Raw genomic sequence first — 10376 nt, forward strand, 5'->3', positions numbered from 1 at the left:
GAGGGATGTCATGTTCCAAAGAGAAGAGGAGCTCACTTGCTCTTCCCTGGTGCTTTGTGACAAGGTAATCTGGGGGAATAGACCTCTGTGAGTGTGCTGAGTCAGGGCTGTTCCAGCGCTGAGCAAGCACAAACCCCTGATCTTTGCAGCAAAGTTCTGTTGCTGCAGTGGAGATATTCATTAATAGAAACACTTTGCAAGGGACTGGACAGACTCAGCCAGCAATAACTCACACGTGCTTGCTCCTAATTCCATGATTCATTTACTGAATTAAAATGCTGCCAAGGAGAGAGCATTCCTTTTCTTAATTTGTTTTTAAGAACATAGAAAGAAAGGTACAAATTATATGAGGAGAGCTCATTTGCTTGAGGACAAAATAGCCCCTTAAAATTGCCTCCAAGACTACTCTGTGTATGTGTGTTTCTGAAGTAATTGATTTGAGGTTTTTGAGCTTGTCAAAGGAAACTGTGCCTTTTTTTTATAACAGTACATATGAGGAAGATGAAAGTAATTTATATTGTTAAATACTCTGTTAAAAGTGCTCCATCCCTGTGACACAGGGCATGAATTTGGGCATTGTTAATAAAGCTAAAGACAAGCCAGAGGCTGCAGAACAGGTACTCACCACCCTCCATGGTCTGGTTTCAGAGATGCAGTCACAAGGTTAGTAAGAGCATCGCATGTTCCAGCGCAGCCTTCTCACGCCGCAGCTCCTGCCAGAGACCCTCTGTGGGAAACTCTCTTTTATACTTCCTGCACCTCTACGAGCTCACAACACGCCCTGGTGTCACTGACACTCACTAGACCCTCCTCCTCCTCGTGCTTTCACCAGCACGGGAGAGCCACACTGCTGTCACACACTCTGAGGGTTCAGGTGCTTCCTGAGTGCAGTGGCACACATGTTGTGCTGACACTCGCTCAGATGAATCAGGATCTGCTTTTGCACCAACACATGAGAAACTGTCATTGAAGGGACAAGAGAGAAGTCTCCTTTCTTGCCATTCTCCTCTCCATCCACATGGCCTTTCTCAGACCCTTTCTGGGGAAGGTGTTCAACTACCACGTGAAAAATCTCCATGTGCAGGAGTGCCAGTGACCTCATCCTTCATCATTCTCCCACCTGCTTGCAGTATCCTCTGCAAAGCAAGTGGCTTCAGCCAGAAATCACCTTGTGAACGATGCCTTTCCTACACATTAAAACACTATGGCCGGTGAATTTGGTAGTCCACAGCTCTTGAGGAAAGTAAACACTTCCCTGTTGGAAAATGCCAGTTTGTTCCCTTCTAGCATAGTTTAGCACTGGAAGATCTGAAGATTTTGAGCTGTTAGAAATAACAAGATTACAGTGGAATGTTTCTATTTGAATTACTTTAAAATACTGTAATGGCTAACCACAGTCAAAACAGGGCTTCAGGAGAATTCAAGTATGTAAAAGGCTGATCCTGACCCTACTGATCGCCTTACCTTGAACATCAACTACTTCAACATGAAGCCCAGTGTTTCCCTCCCTAGGTCTCTCAAGCCCAAATTAAATATACCTGAGGTGGAGGATCCTGTGGATGATCTCAGGTCCTGTGTAAACCCATCCACAACTCCTTGGACATGGTGCCAGCCCAGCTGGCACTTCAAAACCTTCTCAGTGTTGCCCTCTCAGTAGGGCCAGCACTGCTGTGGTTCTGATCCCATTCTGGGGTGCTTCATGGGCAGGATGCTGGGGCTTGGAGGCTTATCAGCATTTTTATCTGGTTTCACAGGAGGTGCCCCACGCTGTCCTTCATGCTCTCAGCACACATCACTGACTTTTCTTACTGTGTGAGAAGCACACTCGCTCCTCACTTATCTCCACAGGCAGGTGCAGTTCACATCTCTCAGAGTCTATTTATTGCTCTGTTTGCTCTTTGTTCATTGATTATACAGGCAGGTACTGCCTGAGAACACTTTATCTTGTAACCGCTTCCGCCAAGTGGGACTAGAGATAAAAGACTTATCTCAGGTACAGGCAGAATACTTGGAAATGGTGGGTGTAAAGCCTTGAAATGAAGCCTCAGTGCTGGCTGTGAGTGGTGGGTGTGTAGAGAGAGGCACCAGCACCCACATTTGCTCTGTACTCACTGCTACAGAAGGAGAGGCAGCAAGGCGGTGTCTGGGTGAATCCATCCACAGTGGCTGAAGCCAGACAGTGAGAGAAAGCAGCCAGGCAGCTGGCTGCACTTTGTTTTCTGCACAGACTCCCAAGCCTTCAACGTTTCAGGACGTGCCAAGTTCTGTATTGTTGGAGCCAATTCAAACAAATTGTTTTCCCTAAAAAAAGAATGGGAATATTTTAAAATAAACAATTTACTCTCTCTTTATGACACTGAATCTTCTTGTGCAGTCATGTCTTACACCTAGGGAGTTCTCAGAGCAGTTATTAAAGCTTTGCTTAATTTCATTGTGTATATTTGCAGTCTATTTCATGCCTTTCTGATCCTGTCTCTTTGACATATTCCCTTTAACATGCGCACCCCATGAGCACTTGGCAGTGTCAGGGCTGAGCTGTGCCCAGGAAAGCCACACTGGGATGGTGTTCACCAGAACACATTTGTTACCCTAAAGTTGAATTAACATATATATATGTATTAAAAAAAAACAAGTTACCAGGTATTTTCAGTCTTACATTAGAAACTCCACTCATCTCCACTGAAGGAAAGGTGGGAATTAGCAGTGAAAATCTGTTGCCCAGGTCACAGCACTTGGAGCTGGATGGCAGTTGTTCATCAATGTGATTTCTCAAAAGAAAATGCAGTTCCTAGTAAATTCCCCAGGAAGTTAGCTCAGAAAGAAAGATTTCAGGTCTGGTTGGTTCCACTTCAACTGAAACACTGAATTTGCTGAACTGAATCAAAACAAGTAATGTGGAATTGAGCTGACATTAAATTGTAACTCATTCAGCAATGAATATCTCATGGGAATTTCACAGCTGTGTGATGTACATCTGTGCGTAAGATTGGACTGCCTGCAGTCTGTCCCAGCTAAGTCACCCGAGAAGACGATTCCAGTGCTGAGGAGACAGTGCCTGGCCAGCCCAGGCTCTGTGATCTTAGAAAGCAGAACTGCTGAGGCTCTAATGTACCGTTCATTCTGAGAAAAGCACAACACAGGATGGTTTTGCATTCTGAATTCAAAGCCTGCCTGTGTTTTCCACTAATTTTCTCTAAATGAATCAAGAAGAAACCAGCCCAAAAAGGCATTTTCCCAGCGGTGATGGCTCTCAGCTGGGTCAGCACACTGACAGTACTGCAGCCTAGCTTCAGGCTGAGCACTGAGGAAGGTTTTGCATACAAGTAAAAGCATCCCAGTTCAAACCCATGGTTCGTAGGCCCCTTGCAATCTGCTGACCTGTCCTTCTCTTTCCTTGCACCCTGCCACAGGACAAGATGCCATGGAGCTCTGAAGGAAGCACCAGCTCCATCCCCCTGCTCTTCTGCTGCTTCACTGACCTAAGACACCAGGAAGGATTTCTCCCCTTTGCAGGAGAAAGCCAGAGTTGCCCAGACAGAAGCATTGGTGAGAGAAGGGTGAACCTTATTCAACTGCCCACTTCCCAGTAACAACCTTCCTTTTACGTCAAGGAGGGACCCTGATGTCTCCACTGCTCTTAGTTTTGCCCAGCAGTGGCAAACCAAGATCTTGGGATCTCCCACCTCCAGCTTTGCCTCCTGCCCAAACATCCCCCTCAGCTCTGAGCTGACATTTGGGAGGCACGCAGGGAAAGTTTGTGTGCTGCAGTCAGGAGGTTTACTCGGGAAGGAGTTTCCACTTGCCTGAAGTTGTTCTTCAGGCAAACAAAATAGCAGAAGTTAAAACTGTGAGTAAATTCCTGGCATTAAGAGCAGACCCAGCTGGGAATCCTCACCAAGAGGAGCACTTAGAGTGGTTGTAGGGGGATGCCCTGAAAAACATCTCATGATTGTGATCTCCCCATGAGGTTAATAAAAGATCCTTATCCTCCCAGCAGAGGAAGCAATCAGTGCAGCAGGCAGGCTCCTATCAGCGACGTGCAGTTGCCCATGCTGCCGGTTGGGCAGCCGCAGGAGCGCAGGGCACACGCTGGGTGTCACCGGGAAGTCACCTGCCCCCCTGCCTGCATCATACCACAGGTGGTGGCCTTTCTCTCCAGTTTAATTTTGGAAAATAAAACCAGAAAAAGGGCAGTTTTACCAGACTGGCATCTGCTCTGCACTGAAGCAGCTTCCCGGCAGTCCAGGAACTGAGCTGTGAGGAGAGAAACATACCCAGAAGTGGAGGTGGGGAGAGGACAGGCTGGCAGAGACACAGACCCTCTGCTTGCCACTGCTGGCCCCTGACCTGGTGCTGGTGGCTCCTTTGTGCCCTCAGCCCAGGCGTGGTGGATTCCTGTGAGATCTGCTCCAGTTTGTGCCCACGCCATGAGATCTGTTTGTATATGGAGGAGCCTGTGATGAACAAACAGATCCTTTCTGGCCTGAACTAACATGAGAGACAGTGGAGGTCCCAGAATAACAGGGAGGGAAAGCAGAGGAGATAGATAGATAAAAAATAGGAAGAAAACCTCCTGGGATGTGATAGGAACCATGCTGGGAGGGTCCACAACCACTGATTATGTGTAGAGAGTGTTTTGAGGCCTTCCCTGTACTTCATTCCCACACAGTACTGAACACTAGAGAGCAATGACTTGTTGAGGGAGGAAAAGAGAGAGCATTATGTCTCCTAAAAAGAACTGAGGGTTAAAGCATCTGCTAAGCACACAGGGAGCTGACCATACATCCTGCAAGCTGGCATTACCGTGTTCACAAGGTGTAAGATTTAACACCAATCCCTTGCTGTCTTTGAAAGAAAGCTGGATATAGAAACAGGGAATAATGCCATCAGCGGTTTCTCTAAGAGCTCATCCAGTCCCCTCTGTCACAGGTCTGGGATTCTTCATCCCTGGCCTTAAAAAATAATAATAAATCATATTACCTCTGTTGTTACTGTAAAGTAGCTTTTCTTGCCTTCTGAATAGAATGGAGTGGAATAAAAGGCAAATTGAAACTAGGTGTTTACAGAAATTACAGACTTCTTGACATTACAAGTGAAGCTGTACATGATAATTTACAACAAAATAAGACACCAGCCCAATAACTGCAAAACCACTTCAAAAAACCCCTTGAAGGCTGTGGAAAAAAAAGCGTCAAAGTGAAAGAAGGGAACTGAGAACAACAGACAGACTTAAACCAGAGCAGGATCCCTGCTCGGAAGCCACCAGCCTAGCAGTTGGTCTCTACTCAGGTATCAGTACTGACCCCACTGGGGAGAGGTTTGCAAGAATCATTGTCGATACTTTGCAGACATAGGGGAGACTTCACAGTCAGGAATCAAAGCACCTAGTGAAACACTCAAAATCTCCATCAGGTGTTGCAGGCTCCTTCCAGGCACAAATAGTTACAAGTACAGTAGTCTGAGATGAACCTGGGACCCAGAAGAACAATGTGCACCTACAGCCCCTTCATCTGTCTGACATGACTGAGCGCCAGCCTCCCACAGAGCTGTGCTGCAGTCTGTATCCAAAGTGCCTAGAGGGCTTAAAACCAATTCCTAGCCTCTGCTAAAGTTGTACCAGCATCTATTACAGCACTCAGACCTGCATTTCTCTGCCCATACATGCAGTAGGAGTCCCTGGGAACTGAAAACAAAGCCAAGGCTCAAAGCCAGAATTCCCTGCTCCATCTCAACTGTGATAAAAACTGTTCTGACAGCAGCCAGTTCCTGAACACCACACACTTGCCAACAGCAACCTGTGCCAGTGCCTCACAGGGAAGAACTTCTTCCTAAGATCTCAGTTTCCCTCTATCAGTTTAAAGCCATTATTTTTTTTCTCCTAAAGTGTTCAAAGATATACTGATAAATTCACATGCACAGACTGAAGCGGATTAGTTAAACTGCATGAAGACCACACAAAGACACTCTTAGAATTAACACAATCTTAATTCAATTTACCTTAATTCACACTGAAAATTAAATGAGTGCAGTTATAAATTCACCTTATTGACTAACTGAATCATCTCTAGCAGGATTACTGAGCAGGGGCATGTCAAGTTATCAAAAAGTAGAGTGGAAATTGCATCCATTTGCCTGGGAAAACAAGCTGGAGCTGCAGGGAGAGACTGACCCTTCTCCTTAGTAGGAGACATATGCCCAGACCAACCTTTGCTGGTGGAGAAGTGGTTTTATGCTCCTCTCTTTGGTTACATTTATCCAAGACCAACCTATGCATAAAATCTAGCGCTAATGTTTGAATTTTTGCCATTTGTGCAGGAATGTGGCTTCAGATGGGATCCATCTGCTGGAAGATGGTGTGGAGGGATTCAAACCACCATCCAGCAAGTGCTTTCATGAAGACGGTGCTGGAAGCCTGGGCCTTCCCCTTGGCATTTACCGCCTAAAGCTTTGCCTGCACTCCAGAAAAATGCTTCTCTCCACTTTATTATGAGGCATCTTGTCTGTAAACCACCTTTCTGAATGCCCCTGCGCACAGGGTTCTTCCGTGGGATCCCTTTGTCACAGGTGAAGCATTTTTCACAATAGCTCTTAGTTAGAAAGCTGGAAAAAGAAAAGGAAGAAGATAGATTCTATGTTCTTTTTAATACTTTTTTCTTTGTCATCATCTAGATGAAGCTAGAAACCTGTAACTGCTACTCAGTTCCAAACAGGAGCATGCAATTAAGTTCACTTGCAGTACCTGATGCATTGGTACAACACAATGCACAAGAAGAGTTAAATCCACAGCCCTGTCACAGTCATAAAGAGCGTGTGCTGCAACACGTACTGCTGCTGCTGGCTGGCACTTCCTAGATATTATAAAAAAACAGAGTAAGAATTATGAGCAGTTTGCATCCAAGGGTACAACTGCGTGTTTCCCGCGCTCCAGCTCCAGGCAGGCGGTGGCGGGAGGTTGAGAGACGCCTGGTGGCAGCGCTTGATGGAGTTTATGCACCTCCACAAGCTCACAGTCTGCACCACTGCTCATCCAGAGCCAGTGATAAGGAGTATTCTCAATATTCCAGCAGTTGGGGCTGCTGGGAACACTTGTCAGTTGAAGGGGTGGAAGGAGAAGTAAGCAAAGGAGCAAAGATGGTGCAGTTTTAGTGGTGGTGTGTCAGTACAGGGGTGCTGGGTCGATGGCCAGTCTGGTGTTTTTTTAGAATAGTTAGGGTTGGAAAGGACAGCTTTTGACAAATTGGGAAAATAACCCAAAATAGCTTTTTTATTAAATGAAAAGCCAGGGCTGCCCAGCTGGAGTTTAGCACAACAGTTGGGAGGAAGAAAGGGAGAAGTACACCACCATGGACCCTCGAGACAGGGTGGGCACAGAAGCTGCTCTTCACCTGGAGACCGAGCTGCCACACACCAGCACAACACGACACTGTGAGTTGTAGCTCCCATTTCCCCACACACCATGGGCTGCCCTGGTCTCCATTCGTGCCAGGCTTCGGCTTTACTTTGGTATTTCATCCCTCAGAAGCTCAATTAATCTGTTTTATTTCTTTCTGTCACAGGCATAATCTTTTCTGCAAGCACAGATTCTACAGCTGAAGCCCTCATTTTGCTGGAAGCACATCTTTGCAAAACTCCCATGTGATGCACAGGTGATTGTTTTGTTTAAACCCCCAAGAAGTTTGGGGATTTTGTTCCTCCTAAAGTGTAGCTGCTGCACAAACACCGAATTTTGTCTTTCACGGGACACTGACTGCAGTCGCGTACACATGTGAGTGCTTGGGAGGGTATTGAGGTGCATAAACCACCTGTATTTTACAAGGAGCAAAGCACTTCACCTGTAGAATTGCTTTTGAACAATCTCATGAAGAGCCTGGTTTGTATTTGAGCATGAAACCCTTTCAGTATTTCCCCTGTGGGGCCTGCTCCATGCTGTGAGCCTGTTCTTGTAGTTCAGTTTTGTAGGTCAGAAGGTTTTTTTGGGTGATAAAATCTAATAATTACAGCAATGCAATAAAAAAAATCCCAAAAACTTTAAAAGCATTTTTTTAACCCAGGTTTCTTCATAACCTTTATAAAGTGTATTTTTGTGGTGAGTTAAAAGCATATTTTGGAGAAGTACCCAATGCAGAAGGGAACCTTTGCCTACTTGACTTTACCCGCAGAAGGCATGGCACAGCAGAGCTGTGGGGATGGCAGAGGCCACAAAACATGAGGCAGGCTCAGAAAAAGCTTGGTTTAATCATGAAGAGGAAAAACAAACCAGAGAAAACAACTCCCTCACCATGATGCAATGCTTTGGATTTGCCTCTTCTCTTCCTTGTCAGTCCCTGTGGGTGTGAAACGCTTGCCAGCTCTCAGGCACGCAGGGGGGCCCCAGTGACTGTCTCCAGTGGTACAAGCACCCTCAGCACCCAGATCACAACCTGCACCCCCATCAACATGTCCCCAAGGAGCTAGAGGACACTCACCACAGCTGGAGGGAGCAGAAGCCCCAAGAGATGACACCCTTTTGCCACACAGAGCATGCAAGGACCAGAAGAAGCAGACAGCTAACGCCACAGAGCCCAACAGCAAGAGCCCACCATGCTCATGGGCTTTTTCTGTTCCATCCACCTCACAGGGAGGCAGCAGGTCCTGCTGAGCACCTCCAGGTGGGTGGGTGTGCTCATCAGGAGCTCCAATGAGCTGTTCTCCATCAGAGGTGTCAAGTGGGCAGCAGGTCCCAGCTGCAGCCTGAGAAGCAGCAGGGCTGGGCAAGGGTTGTTGCAAGACTACAGCAAAGGTGCTGAGTTTCTCACAAGGCCAGTCCCTCTCCTGCGCTGGTCCCTGATGCTCATGACCCTTGTGGGCTGGTCAATGTTCAAACACTGCTCACCAGGCATTTGTTCAGGTTTCCATGTGCTCAGAGGAGTTATTTTACCTTTGACATTGACACCTGCTCACTGAGGTGCAGCACACCCTGCCTGTAGCCAGTAATGACTGTTATTTGCATACACTTTGAGAATACATAGCAGATGAAAAGCACATGTGGCCTGCAGAACCCCAGCTGCTGCACAGAGAAAAGCTGTGGCACAAGGAGCATTTGCAGCACAGGAGGTGTGGAGCCTCCTCTTGCTCCAACTGACAGCACCTGAGCTCATTTGTGGTCCAGGAAGCAGCTGGTACCATTTAAGAAATCAAACTGTGTGTTGGCAGCAACAATCGTTCCAAACCCATTTTTTAGAAGAGCAAAATGCAGTAAATAAATCTTCAGGTGTGCAGGTCAAGGTGTAATTTCTGCGTAACCAACATGCTTCATTAAAGGGAGTGTAGTGACAGGACTCTGCCCCCAGTAGTTTGTGCGTGATCTAGAGCACACACACGTCCAAGATGGAATTAAGGGAATAGAACAGGAACAAGTGATCCCATTTGCTCTTTTAAATCTGAATTGCCACTGGCTCGTTTCTGTGTGTGCATACAAGGCACTGCCCCATTTAATAACAACGTCCAAGTATTATTTCCTCCACAGCTTCTCCCATTTACTGGTTTTAAAGCCAAGGGCCACCCCCAGAGATCCTCCTAGACACAGCCAGTGCTCAAACAGAAGTTTCTGCTTTGGTTTTCAAAGCCCTTTTTCAGTGTAACTCTTTGTATGTTGGATTGTCACTAACTAATTCCATGGTTTTACTCTCCTCTGGGCTCAAGCTGGAGGGTAGCTGATGGAAGCCCTAAATCAAACACAGGCATTCCTTAAGAGACAAGAACCAGAGCACTGTAAGTTTAAAAAAACCAAACTTGTTGGATTTTATTATTTTTAGACCATTTAAAAAAAAAGACCAAAAGGATTTACAAACCATTACCACTCCCTAGACCCGCTATTCCCTAAAAACATACCATGTTATTGACCCCAATGCATCATGTGTTCTCTTGCTTGTACAGGAAGTGGCTTGTGTCTGTTATTGCAATTCAGGGTGTTATTTTCAGAAGGGCTTCAGCTTAGATGGGACAAAATGGGGTGGTTTTGGTATATCTCTTGAGGTCCCAGTGGTTCTGACAAGCAAACCCACCACTCTTCGCCATTTCTGCTGTATTGAGCCTGCTCAGCAAACATGGATGTGTTTCAATGCACTCCTGCTTTGAACTTTGCTGCATCTCTGGCTGAAGTCACACCAGGATCTCATAGTAGGAAATAAAGGTACAGAAAAGCAAAGGCTGTTGTTCTGATTAGAAACCTCCCCACCTCCAGAATACATAATTTATGGTAAAAGGACAGTTATGCTCAGCCTTTTGGAAGAGGATCTCCTGAAATGTTGCATGTGGAATGTGAGCAAGTTTCTGTCACTACAGAACAGCTTCTCTTGCACCCCTCCCACCACTATCCCCCCCCCCAGCACCAACAA

The sequence above is a fragment of the Nestor notabilis genome, unplaced genomic scaffold (genome assembly GCF_000696875.1).
Source record: "Nestor notabilis isolate BGI_N333 unplaced genomic scaffold, ASM69687v1 scaffold25891, whole genome shotgun sequence".
NCBI classification, from domain to species: domain Eukaryota; kingdom Metazoa; phylum Chordata; class Aves; order Psittaciformes; family Psittacidae; genus Nestor; species Nestor notabilis.